This window comes from Harpegnathos saltator, unplaced genomic scaffold (assembly GCF_003227715.2).
Source record: "Harpegnathos saltator strain DR-91 unplaced genomic scaffold, Hsal_v8.6 scaffold691, whole genome shotgun sequence".
NCBI lineage: Eukaryota > Metazoa > Arthropoda > Insecta > Hymenoptera > Formicidae > Harpegnathos > Harpegnathos saltator.
This window is the reverse complement of record NW_020230528.1, coordinates 6,390-20,764: the sequence shown is the minus strand read 5'-3', so window position 1 is coordinate 20,764 and position 14,375 is coordinate 6,390.

The following is a 14,375-nucleotide window of genomic DNA, read 5'->3' as shown; positions in this document are numbered from 1 at the left end:
TCTCTCTCTCTCTCTCTCTCTCTCTCTCTCTCTCTCTCTCTCTCTCTCTCTCTCTCTCTCTCTCTCTCTCTCTCTTTCTCTCTGTGCTTCCTTCTCAGTGTAAGTGATACCGACAATTGCTGCTTTTCTCGGCGGCTTCGTTAATGTTATTTAAAATACATCAATCTCTAAAATTACAGGAAGTGTATCGTTTACGTTCAAACGATTCTTTATAGATCTACTGTGTTTTGCAAGAGACAAGATTAACGTTCGCCTCGTCGAATGGTATTACACGCCATGCGAAAGTTGCGAAAATCGGAGCTCAGTGGAAATTTTGATTGAACGCACTTCCTTGACTTCCGCCGATGCTCAATTTTCGAGTTTTTCGTCAGCGACCACATACAATCTGTTCAACAAGAAAGTGTGGGTGATAATCTGAAAAGAATAAAAGATAAAGTCAAGTTGTTTTTTCTTAAACGAAAATAGAAGATTTTTAGCAATGCGCAATTATTTAATATTTGATCCAGTCGCTTCTATTATCAATTATTGCTTGGTACCATTTTTGCATATTTTCGACCAGATTTTCGGCGTATTTTGGTAAAGAACGCCATATTGTTTTTATTTTTATGCACAGCTGCTCCAAAGTAAAAGTACAACACTTTCCTTTAAGTTTCATCTTAAGGTATGACCATACATTTTCGATGTGATTTATATACGTCTGGAGAGAATGCCGGCCAATCCATCATAGTTATGCTATTTTCGAGTTTTTCTGACAGCAGCGGTTTTTTCATAGTGAACTGAAGTGTGGTGATGCCACATCATCTTCATGCAGACGGCTTCTGATGGTATTAAGCGAGATATGTTGACCTTTTTGGCGGAGTTTTACTTGGGCCTAACGTAGGATAAGACTGGGATTTGTGTAAAAGAGACACAACATCGTTATGTCCTCCTTCAGAGTCGTTGCATGAGACAGTCTCCTTTCTGGCAGATCGTCAACATTTCCAGCGGTTTTGAATCTATTTACTCACTTCCTTACGAAAGCCTCTGACTTTTTAATTGCTCTAGCAGTTGCCGCGATTGTTAATTTTGGCCCTTTAGAATGGTTAATAAGAAACACCGCCTCCTAACGCTTCAAATATTTTACATTCAATTTTGAAAATAATGTTTACTTTTAACGACTACTCAACGCAACTTTTTTATGTACGCTGCGCAAAAGAAGTTGGTTTCAAGATTCAAACGGTATAAAGTAGATGATGCTACTATGATTTTCTACAAAAATATTAGAGATGTGCGAATCAAGAATTTTTATGTCGAATCGAATCGAATCATTAAAAAATTTAACATGACTATTAAACATGCACATAATGATGGAAGGTTTTAATATGAAAGGGGATATTGATATTGTAATATCATCTTAAAGTAAAATATATATTTAAATATTTAAAGTAATTTATAATTAAGTTATTAATTATAAGTTAAGTTAATTACAAGTTAAGGGTTCAAACATACAGGCCCAGATGTCTCGTTTTGTACTTGATGCATGCAAATATAATGCACGCTAATATATAATATGTGATTCGTAATTGAATCTTCGATTCGAAATTTTCGAATTATTCGGATTCGAATAATAGGGATTCAGATTTGAATCGAATCGAATTACATTAGATTCGATTCGAATTCGAATAGTTCGCACATCTCTAAAAAATATCACCCATACTTTCTTGTTGAACGGACTGTAGATGCACCGACTGATTAATTTCTAAGGGAGATAAAAATTTACGAGTACTTACACCCTTCCGGAAAATTTATAAAGCCGAGACTCAGCGCGGTGCATCGCGAAACGATGAGCAATTTATGATTTCATCTGATGCCCAGACTGCGTAGACTGCGTAATTGGGAGAGAAAGGGAGAGTGTGTCAGTGCAAAAGAAGAATTCAACACAGTGCGAGCAAATTTTCAAATCAATCTTCGCTGCACGGCTTTCTATTCACTGCCAGATACCGATCTTTTCTCGGGCGTAAGAGCATGGACGATTGTACCTTGCAGCAAAGAAAATTGCATACTCTGCCAGGGACCGCGGCGTTAATAAAAAAGAAAAATACCGCTTATGTTCGCATTTTTTGCATCTCGTAAGTTCGCAACGGTACGTCGTTACGTGCGCTGTCGCGCAGTTCGTTGTACGCATTTTAGATCAAGTGCGCAGGCAGGATTCGGGCCGCGCGCCGCGAATTTCGCACTGGAGGCGGCAATTAGTGCCACTTGTTCGTCGTTCTGTACTCCGCGAAGATCCAATTACATGTGACTAGACTGGGCGCGATTCTCTGCGTTCGGCGTAGAATTTGCCGATGCAACATTGGCGATATGCACGCGAGACGATTCGCACTGTCTCTCCTCTATCTCTCTTTCTCTCTTTTCTCCGCAGATTTTTGTGAAAGTAAATCTCTGTAATGAGCGTGCTTCTCTATTGCGCCATTAGTTGCCGCACGATTGAGTCGTTCACTCGAGACTTACTGAAGAAAATGCAGAAAACCAAGTGGAACGTTACAAGGCCAAGAATATCTATTGCGTCACATCGACGTTATCTCGATAATACTGCAACTTTTGCTGACATGACAAGGACAAAAGAGCGATTTAGCACGAGGAAGAGCGCGCGTATAGAAAGTGAGGTAGAATATTAAATTGTGAATATTGAATTGCTAATTCGCTAATTGAATCAATTCAAGAGAGAGGGAGAGAGAATAGTACTTCTTATATACATTTTTTTTATATAAATACACTCACACATCAGATACCCCAGAAATGTTCTTGCCGATTTTTGCTGGTCACAATTCTAAGAACTTTTATGACCGACAACTAATGCGTATATAAATGCGTAAATAAGTCTGTAAAGTAAGAGCGTGTACGGGTTAATGTGTAGAAAAATTTATTTTTAATGATTTTTAAGTACATGGATTTGTTGTACTCCATGAGAAGAAAAATGCTATACTATTAATAATGAGTCCAGTCACCACCGGCATTGATAATTGCCTGGCATCTCCGAGGCATACTTTCCACTAAGTTGACTGCGTATTCGTTCGGTAAAGACCTCCAAATGAGACGAATTTGTCGTGTCAGCTGCTTCAAAGTGCACACTCTTTTTCCTCGAAGCTTGTGCTTGAGATATGCCCACACATTTTCAATGGGATTTGCATCTGGCGACTGCGATGGCCAATCAAGTGTGACGATGCCAGACTGCTCTTTCCACTCGGTGCAAAGCTTGCTCCGGTGTTTTGGGTCGTTGTCTTCCTGTAAGATCCAGTCCTCGTTTTTTTTTATGAAGCATCGTTCTGCAGTCGGCAACAAACACTTCTCATAAATTTTAAGCATTTTCGGAGCATTTAAATTGTATGTAAACAGATGTAATGCTTCAAAACCCTGTTTCGAAAAGCAGCCCCAAAGATGAACTTTTACAGGGTATTTAACAGTCCGTTGTATTAATCTATTGGTCAAGGTTGACCAGGAACGTCGGATGGCAGTATATCCCCAAACAGAAGCTTCGTCCGTAAAGATCACGTTGCTCCAATCTCGGTCCAAATTCTCCTTTGCCCAAGCGAGTCTTTTCGTCACATGTTTTTCGCCTAACAGTGGTTTCTTCATTGTGCTTCGATATTTGAGGTTATGCGCAAGGAGATGGGTTCGAATAGTTGTATGTGATACTTCTATACTCTTCTGTTTTAATATTGCTCCTTGTCGCAATGTTAAGATCGGGTTCCGCTTAAATAAATTCACAATTTTTTTTTCCATTTTCGGCGTCACTTTGCCTATCGAGCCACATTCTGGCAAGTCATCGACATTTTTGATCTTCTTATATTGCTGAACCCACTTAGCGATGAACGATTTTGACTTTCCCATGTATTTAGCAGCCACTGCATATGACATTTTTGGTCCTTTGGGGTGGGAATAAAGGAACACAGCCTTGTAGCGCGATGTATATGCGGCACTCATAGCGGTTAACGTGTTTCTCAGGTTAGAGTTCGACGCTAACTGAATCTTTTGTGACAAAGCATTCACGACAAAAATTTCATCTATCGGCTCACAAAAAAACTAGGACGATATTTAAAGCCAACTGCCATTTATGCCGTACACGCTCTTATTTTACAGACTGTAATTGTCAATCTTAAATTATATTATTAAATTATTAAATTATATTATGCGCTAAATAGGTGAAATCATATTTGATAACATTTAAGCGATAATATAAAATTCATTCACACACATACATAATAATGTCTTACAATAAACATATTAGTATATCTAGTTAATATTTTTTTAATTTTGTGTTATATTATTAAGATATTCAATGCACTTCATGCATAACGCGCTTGCTCTTTTTTTATTCACTTGGACTTTTCTGTAAAATTGCAGTATAAATATAAATTTCACAAATATGTGATTCAGGAAACAAACAAGAATAAAAGACAATTGAGCTAGTACGCTGTTAATCGTGCGTCAATTATTTATTTTTAATAACCATAGTTAAAATCTACAAATATCCATACGTATGTTCCAGTCGTAACGACTTTTGGACTTTTTTCAATAGTAAAATATAAAAATTATAATTCATGACATTTGTGTGATAGTTCATTCGGGAATCGCGGAGATAACATATTTTATAATTGTATCGTGCATATATGTAAGTTTGTGTTATTCGGAACTTGTCTGTGTAGAGTCCTTATTTGTAACAATGAAGGATTTATTTATAAAATATTCCGTCAGCGAATCCGGTCAACGAAAGTTGAATGTTTTCATGACTAGATAAACGTTACTCGCCAACAGTAAACGCCGAAGCCCCGCTATTTACAAGTATTATGTGTGAAAAGTCAAAATCCTACAGCGCCCAATGGCCTCGATAACAAACATGATTCACCTGTAGGTCAAACAAAAATAAGGAGCAACGCAAATTCGCCAAGAAAAACAACTTTAACAAAATAATCGTTCACTAACTGAATCAAACACAGACAATCACAATGAAATCGAGCACGGTTCAATAATAAACAATAACCGTTATTGGCATGCGATAAGAGATATAATAAACATTGAATATTATTGGCGTGCATCCACGTTCAAAAATCAAGGACGAATGACGAGTACCAGACGGCAGAAAGACTTAAAATATATCTTGAAAACTCTGTTTGTAAACAGGATGGTATATTACAATCTATCGAGTATTTTGATGATGGATAGATAATTCAGAAAATATACATTTGAAATTTCTGTACAAATAGCGCGCCCCATGCGCATTTGCTACGTTGTTATATATGCGATTTATCTCTGTTCACATGTTTATTTTGTGTAAAGGACTGGTCTCACGATTGTGTTAATAATTTCTATACGCTAACTTTTATGAAGTTGCATATGGAACATTATATGACAACGTTCATGATTTTGAATTGTTAGTGTTATTGTTTTTGTCGAAATCATGAAGGTTGCCATGCAAAGCTCCGTGCACAATTTCATTTCACAAGTTCATGAGCACAATTTCATAAGTTAACATATAGAAAATCATTCACACAATCGAACATCGTGAGACTAATATCATATCATTACGATTAATTATAGCATAAGAAAATATGCACAAGCAGTCGTGAAGCATAGTGCAATTGCAGAGAAATATCATAGTGTACCTACCTACAGTATCTATCTACTCGGCCAGAGCGGCACATACAGGGTGTTTAACCTGACAAATCGTAATATCTGGAAAACTACATGTCGGATCAAAAAAAGTGGGTAATGAAATTTGTTCGTTTCGAAGGGGGACATCCAATGTCCCCCTTCGAGACGAGGGGGATATCAAACTCGACCTCCCACCCCACTCCCGGGGGGTGGGGGTGGGGGGCAACTTTGAAATCTTAAATGGGAATCCCCATCTTTTATTACAGATTCGGATTCTACGCCACAAAATACGTAAGTTTCGTCCGAAACTTTTTTTTTTATTCGTGATAGATGGCGCTGTAATCGCAAAAAATTAGATTTTCTGCAATTCTCCAGAAATGATCATTGGATTGAAAAATAAAAAAATACCTGTTCAATATTTTTAAAAATATTTTTAAAAAACATAATAACAGTTATTCCCTCCCATCCCCTCGGGGTAGGATGGGTAGTAACGTTCAAATCTCAAATGAGAACCCACACTTTTCATTGCAGAATTAGATTTTACGTGAAGCTTTTATGGAAACAATTTTTTTCATTCGTGATAGATAGCGTTGAATTTTTCCGAAAAACTACTTTTAGCGTTACCAGGAACAACGACGAGAACGTAGTAGCTTTCTGTTCCCTTCGGGGTGCTTGTTTTAGGTGAGTCCCGTCGCCTCTCACCATCGGGGTGATTTTGCATAATTAATTTGTTAGTGGCATCTCTCCATCGTCCGCGCCCATACAACTTAAGAGACGATCATTATTAGACACTTACCTTTCTAATCAGGAGAGGTGCTTAATCAATTTCTGAAGAGTCTTCACCTAAAACAAGCACCCTTAAGGGAACAGAAAGCTACTACGTCCTCGTCGTTGTTCCTGGGTAACGCTAAAAGTAGTTTCTCGGAAAAATTCAACGCTATTTATCACGAATGAAAAAAATTGTTTCCATAAAAGCTTCACGTAAAATCTAATTCTGCAATGAAAAGTGTGGGTTCTCATTTGAGATTTGAACGTTACTACCCACCCTACCCGAGGGGATGGGGGGAATAACTGTTATTATGTTTTTTAAAAATATTTTTAAAAATATTGAACAGATATTTTTTTTATTTTTCAATCCAATGATCATTTCTGGAGAATTGCAGAAAATCTAATTTTTTGCGATTACAGCGCCATCTATCACGAATAAAAAAAAAGTTTCGACGAAACTTACGTATTTTGTGGCGTAGAATCCGAATCTGTAATAAAAGATGGGGTTCCCATTTAAGATTTCAAAGTTGCCCCCCACCCCCACCCCCGGGAGTGGGGTGGGAGGTCGAGTTTGATATCCCTCGTTCGAAGGGGACATTGGATGTCCCCCTTCGAAACGAACAAATTTCATTACCCACTTTTTTTGATCCGACATGTAGTTTTCCAGATATTACGATTTGTCAGGTTAAACACCCTGTATGGTGCCGCTCTGGCCGAGTAGATAGATACTGTAGGTAGGTACACTATGATATTTCTCTGCAATTGCACTATGCTTCACGACTGCTTGTGCATATTTTCTTATGCTATAATTAATCGTAATGATATGATATTAGTCCTCACGATGTTCGATTGTGTGAATGATTTTCTATATGTTAACTTATGAAATTGTGCTCATGAACTTGTGAAATGAAATTGTGCACGGAGCTTTGCATGGCAACCTTCATGATTTCGACAAAAACAATAACACTAACAATTCAAAATCATGAACGTTGTCATATAATGTTCCATATGCAACTTCATAAAAGTTAGCGTATAGAAAATTATTAACACAATCGTGAGACCAGTCCTTTACACAAAATAAACATGTGAACAGAGATAAATCGCATATATAACAACGTAGCAAATGCGCATGGGGCGCGCTATTTGTACAGAAATTTCAAATGTATATTTTCTGAATTATCTATCCATCATCAAAATACTCGATAGATTGTAATATACCATCCTGTTTACAAACAGAGTTTTCAAGATATATTTTAAGTCTTTCTGCCGTCTGGTACTCGTCATTCGTCCTTGATTTTTGAACGTGGATGCACGCCAATAATATTCAATGTTTATTATATCTCTTATCGCATGCCAATAACGGTTATTGTTTATTATTGAACCGTGCTCGATTTCATTGTGATTGTCTGTGTTTGATTCAGTTAGTGAACGATTATTTTGTTAAAGTTGTTTTTCTTGGCGAATTTGCGTTGCTCCTTATTTTTGTTTGACCTACAGGTGAATCATGTTTGTTATCGAGGCCATTGAGCGCTGTAGGATTTTGACTTTTCACACATAATACTTGTAAATAGCGGGGCTTCGGCGTTTACTGTTGGCGAGTAACGTTTATCTAGTCATGAAAACATTCAACTTTCGTTGACCGGATTCGCTGACGGAATATTTTATAAATAAATCCTTCATTGTTACAAATAAGGACTCTACACAGACAAGTTCCGAATAACACAAACTTACATATATGCACGATACAATTATAAAATATGTTATCTCCGCGATTCCCGAATGAACTATCACACAAATGTCATGAATTATAATTTTTATATTTTACTATTGAAAAAAGTCCAAAAGTCGTTACGACTGGAACATACGTATGGATATTTGTAGATTTTAACTATGGTTATTAAAAATAAATAATTGACGCACGATTAACAGCGTACTAGCTCAATTGTCTTTTTATTCTTGTTTGTTTCCTGAATCACATATTTGTGAAATTTATATTTATACTGCAATTTTACAGAAAAGTCCAAGTGAATAAAAAAAGAGCAAGCGCGTTATGCATGAAGTGCATTGAATATCTTAATAATATAACACAAAATTAAAAAAATATTAACTAGATATACTAATATGTTTATTGTAAGACATTATTATGTATGTGTGTGAATGAATTTTATATTATCGCTTAAATGTTATCAAATATGATTTCACCTATTTAGCGCATAATATAATTTAATAATTTAATAATATAATTTAAGATTGACAATTACAGTCTGTAAAATAAGAGCGTGTACGGCATAAATGGCAGTTGGCTTTAAATATCGTCCTAGTTTTTTGTGAGCCGATAGATGAAATTTTTGTCGTGAATGCTTTGTCACAAAAGATTCAGTTAGCGTCGAACTCTAACCTGAGAAACACGTTAACCGCTATGAGTGCCGCATATACATCGCGCTACAAGGCTGTGTTCCTTTATTCCCACCCCAAAGGACCAAAAATGTCATATGCAGTGGCTGCTAAATACATGGGAAAGTCAAAATCGTTCATCGCTAAGTGGGTTCAGCAATATAAGAAGATCAAAAATGTCGATGACTTGCCAGAATGTGGCTCGATAGGCAAAGTGACGCCGAAAATGGAAAAAAAAATTGTGAATTTATTTAAGCGGAACCCGATCTTAACATTGAGACAAGGAGCAATATTAAAACAGAAGAGTATAGAAGTATCACATACAACTATTCGAACCCATCTCCTTGCGCATAACCTCAAATATCGAAGTACAATGAAGAAACCACTGTTAGGCGAAAAACATGTGACGAAAAGACTCGCTTGGGCAAAGGAGAATTTGGACCGAGATTGGAGCAACGTGATCTTTACGGACGAAGCTTCTGTTTGGGGATATACTGCCATCCGACGTTCCTGGTCAACCTTGACCAATAGATTAATACAACGGACTGTTAAATACCCTGTAAAAGTTCATCTTTGGGGCTGCTTTTCGAAACAGGGTTTTGAAGCATTACATCTGTTTACATACAATTTAAATGCTCCGAAAATGCTTAAAATTTATGAGAAGTGTTTGTTGCCGACTGCAGAACGATGCTTCATAAAAAAAAACGAGGACTGGATCTTACAGGAAGACAACGACCCAAAACACCGGAGCAAGCTTTGCACCGAGTGGAAAGAGCAGTCTGGCATCGTCACACTTGATTGGCCATCGCAGTCGCCAGATGCAAATCCCATTGAAAATGTGTGGGCATATCTCAAGCACAAGCTTCGAGGAAAAAGAGTGTGCACTTTGAAGCAGCTGACACGACAAATTCGTCTCATTTGGAGGTCTTTACCGAACGAATACGCAGTCAACTTAGTGGAAAGTATGCCTCGGAGATGCCAGGCAATTATCAATGCCGGTGGTGACTGGACTCATTATTAATAGTATAGCATTTTTCTTCTCATGGAGTACAACAAATCCATGTACTTAAAAATCATTAAAAATAAATTTTTCTACACATTAACCCGTACACGCTCTTACTTTACAGACTTATTTACGCATTATATACGCATTAGTTGTCGGTCATAAAAGTTCTTAGAATTGTGACCAGCAAAAATCGGCAAGAACATTTCTGGGGTATCTGATGTGTGAGTGTATTTATATAAAAAAAATGTATATAAGAAGTACTATTCTCTCTCCCTCTCTCTTGAATTGATTCAATTAGCGAATTAGCAATTCAATATTCACAATTTAATATTCTACCTCACTTTCTATACGCGCGCTCTTCCTCGTGCTAAATCGCTCTTTTGTCCTTGTCATGTCAGCAAAAGTTGCAGTATTATCGAGATAACGTCGATGTGACGCAATAGATATTCTTGGCCTTGTAACGTTCCACTTGGTTTTCTGCATTTTCTTCAGTAAGTCTCGAGTGAACGACTCAATCGTGCGGCAACTAATGGCGCAATAGAGAAGCACGCTCATTACAGAGATTTACTTTCACAAAAATCTGCGGAGAAAAGAGAGAAAGAGAGATAGAGGAGAGACAGTGCGAATCGTCTCGCGTGCATATCGCCAATGTTGCATCGGCAAATTCTACGCCGAACGCAGAGAATCGCGCCCAGTCTAGTCACATGTAATTGGATCTTCGCGGAGTACAGAACGACGAACAAGTGGCACTAATTGCCGCCTCCAGTGCGAAATTCGCGGCGCGCGGCCCGAATCCTGCCTGCGCACTTGATCTAAAATGCGTACAACGAACTGCGCGACAGCGCACGTAACGACGTACCGTTGCGAACTTACGAGATGCAAAAAATGCGAACATAAGCGGTATTTTTCTTTTTTATTAACGCCGCGGTCCCTGGCAGAGTATGCAATTTTCTTTGCTGCAAGGTACAATCGTCCATGCTCTTACGCCCGAGAAAAGATCGGTATCTGGCAGTGAATAGAAAGCCGTGCAGCGAAGATTGATTTGAAAATTTGCTCGCACTGTGTTGAATTCTTCTTTTGCACTGACACACTCTCCCTTTCTCTCCCAATTACGCAGTCTACGCAGTCTGGGCATCAGATGAAATCATAAATTGCTCATCGTTTCGCGATGCACCGCGCTGAGTCTCGGCTTTATAAATTTTCCGGAAGGGTGTAAGTACTCGTAAATTTTTATCTCCCTTAGAAATTAATCAGTCGGTGCATCTACAGTCCGTTCAACAAGAAAGTATGGGTGATATTTTTTAGAGATGTGCGAACTATTCGAATTCGAATCGAATCTAATGTAATTCGATTCGATTCAAATCTGAATCCCTATTATTCGAATCCGAATAATTCGAAAATTTCGAATCGAAGATTCAATTACGAATCACATATTATATATTAGCGTGCATTATATTTGCATGCATCAAGTACAAAACGAGACATCTGGGCCTGTATGTTTGAACCCTTAACTTGTAATTAACTTAACTTATAATTAATAACTTAATTATAAATTACTTTAAATATTTAAATATATATTTTACTTTAAGATGATATTACAATATCAATATCCCCTTTCATATTAAAACCTTCCATCATTATGTGCATGTTTAATAGTCATGTTAAATTTTTTAATGATTCGATTCGATTCGACATAAAAATTCTTGATTCGCACATCTCTAATATTTTTGTAGAAAATCATAGTAGCATCATCTACTTTATACCGTTTGAATCTTGAAACCAACTTCTTTTGCGCAGCGTACATAAAAAAGTTGCGTTGAGTAGTCGTTAAAAGTAAACATTATTTTCAAAATTGAATGTAAAATATTTGAAGCGTTAGGAGGCGGTGTTTCTTATTAACCATTCTAAAGGGCCAAAATTAACAATCGCGGCAACTGCTAGAGCAATTAAAAAGTCAGAGGCTTTCGTAAGGAAGTGAGTAAATAGATTCAAAACCGCTGGAAATGTTGACGATCTGCCAGAAAGGAGACTGTCTCATGCAACGACTCTGAAGGAGGACATAACGATGTTGTGTCTCTTTTACACAAATCCCAGTCTTATCCTACGTTAGGCCCAAGTAAAACTCCGCCAAAAAGGTCAACATATCTCGCTTAATACCATCAGAAGCCGTCTGCATGAAGATGATGTGGCATCACCACACTTCAGTTCACTATGAAAAAACCGCTGCTGTCAGAAAAACTCGAAAATAGCATAACTATGATGGATTGGCCGGCATTCTCTCCAGACGTATATAAATCACATCGAAAATGTATGGTCATACCTTAAGATGAAACTTAAAGGAAAGTGTTGTACTTTTACTTTGGAGCAGCTGTGCATAAAAATAAAAACAATATGGCGTTCTTTACCAAAATACGCCGAAAATCTGGTCGAAAATATGCAAAAATGGTACCAAGCAATAATTGATAATAGAAGCGACTGGATCAAATATTAAATAATTGCGCATTGCTAAAAATCTTCTATTTTCGTTTAAGAAAAAACAACTTGACTTTATCTTTTATTCTTTTCAGATTATCACCCACACTTTCTTGTTGAACAGATTGTATGTGGTCGCTGACGAAAAACTCGAAAATTGAGCATCGGCGGAAGTCAAGGAAGTGCGTTCAATCAAAATTTCCACTGAGCTCCGATTTTCGCAACTTTCGCATGGCGTGTAATACCATTCGACGAGGCGAACGTTAATCTTGTCTCTTGCAAAACACAGTAGATCTATAAAGAATCGTTTGAACGTAAACGATACACTTCCTGTAATTTTAGAGATTGATGTATTTTAAATAACATTAACGAAGCCGCCGAGAAAAGCAGCAATTGTCGGTATCACTTACACTGAGAAGGAAGCACAGAGAGAAAGAGAGAGAGAGAGAGAGAGAGAGAGAGAGAGAGAGAGAGAGAGAGAGAGAGAGAGAGAGAGAGAGAGAGAGAGAGAGAGAGAGAGAGGGAGGAGAGATAAAAAAACGTAAAGACCGGAGTTGTCAATTACTGCCTTTTACTTGATTGCGCTGGCGGCGGCGGCGGCGGCGGCGGCGGCGGTGGAGGTGGCTGTTGCTGCTGCTTGCTGTATCGGTTGCAGCGGCATCACATTGCATTCTCGATTATTGCACCTCCGTTTACACATGCGAGAGAAATGAACTCTCGCGAGTTCACTCGTAATTTCCCTGAGAGACTATCCCTTTCCCCCCATCGTCCCTTCTTCTCCTCGTTAACGCTTAACGAGGACCTTGAGTGCAATACCGTCGCGCAGGAGAAAGGACAGAAGAAAGAATCAGGTGAGCCTGCTATTAAGGCCAGGAGAGAAATCGCGAGTGAGATATTGCAGAAGAATGCGAGTCGAAGAGAGCAAGACGAGGAAAAAAAGGAAAGAAAAGCCCAGGCAGGCGAGAAGCGATCAGACGACTCCGGAGCAGGACCGTTCAAGGTCGCTCGCGCGCGCGGAGCATGGCCGATTATGTCATTGCTATTAAACGGCGAGTTGTCGGTCAATCGCCAGCGCGCGCGTTCCTGCAGCGCGGGCGTCAAGAGGTAAACGATCTCGTGCGTGACGTAGCCTGAATAATCGGCGATTTAACGGGCAGCTCCGATCCTGCCGCGGCAGCCGGCCGGCCGGCCGCCGCGAACTGTACCGTTACGCGACGGAGGCCGAAGGTGATCTCATGGCCTTCCTCCTGCGCACGTCGTCACACTAATCGGAATTTCGCCGGATTTCCCACGGCAACCGGATTCGATCGGACCGATCGGCCGATGCGACCAACAAGAGTCCGACACGTCCGACCGGCCGACATCGCGGCTCTCTCGCCTCGTCGAGAGATCTGATTCGCGAGGCGTTCCGAAAGTGACAACACGTCGCGATGCACTGTGCGTGTAATCCGCCATGCTTTCACTCACCGTGTATCACACACATACATACACGCGCACGCGCGTATTCGCGAAGTACGCAAGACGGTTTCCGCGAGAACGAAAATTATAGCCGCGCGATTGTCCTCCTGCCTTTCAAATGATAAATCGCCAGGATCGCCCGCATAAACGCGGGGGGGGGCACGCGTGGATGGGATGGACGTGATTGGGACAACGGCGACTCGATCGAGCCGGTGCAATGGTTTCGAGCGAGCGAGCGAGGAGCAAATGATATTTCGGTGACCGTGCGGAGAAAGTACGCGCCTTTCATACATGGATGGTGAATTCAGGTTAATTAACGCGCGTTTTGGCACGCCGATTACTCGGTTAGATACGTCCGTTTGTGGCTCCGAGAATGAGAAAGCATGTTAATAAAACGGCGGATATTGTAACTCGCTTACTCAATTGAGAAAACATACGTGCCAACACGCCGCGTTATCACGCTAACCGTCGCGCTTTTAATATCGCTGCGCTGAGCGAGATATGAATTACGAGCACGAATTATCGCGGGTTATGGTAACGCACGTCACGCTGCCCTCTCACGCTGCGAAAATGAGTAAATTTAATGGATGTGGATGCGCGGCGAAAATTGCCACGTTCAAGCACACCTTAAGCCCTCTCGTCGTCT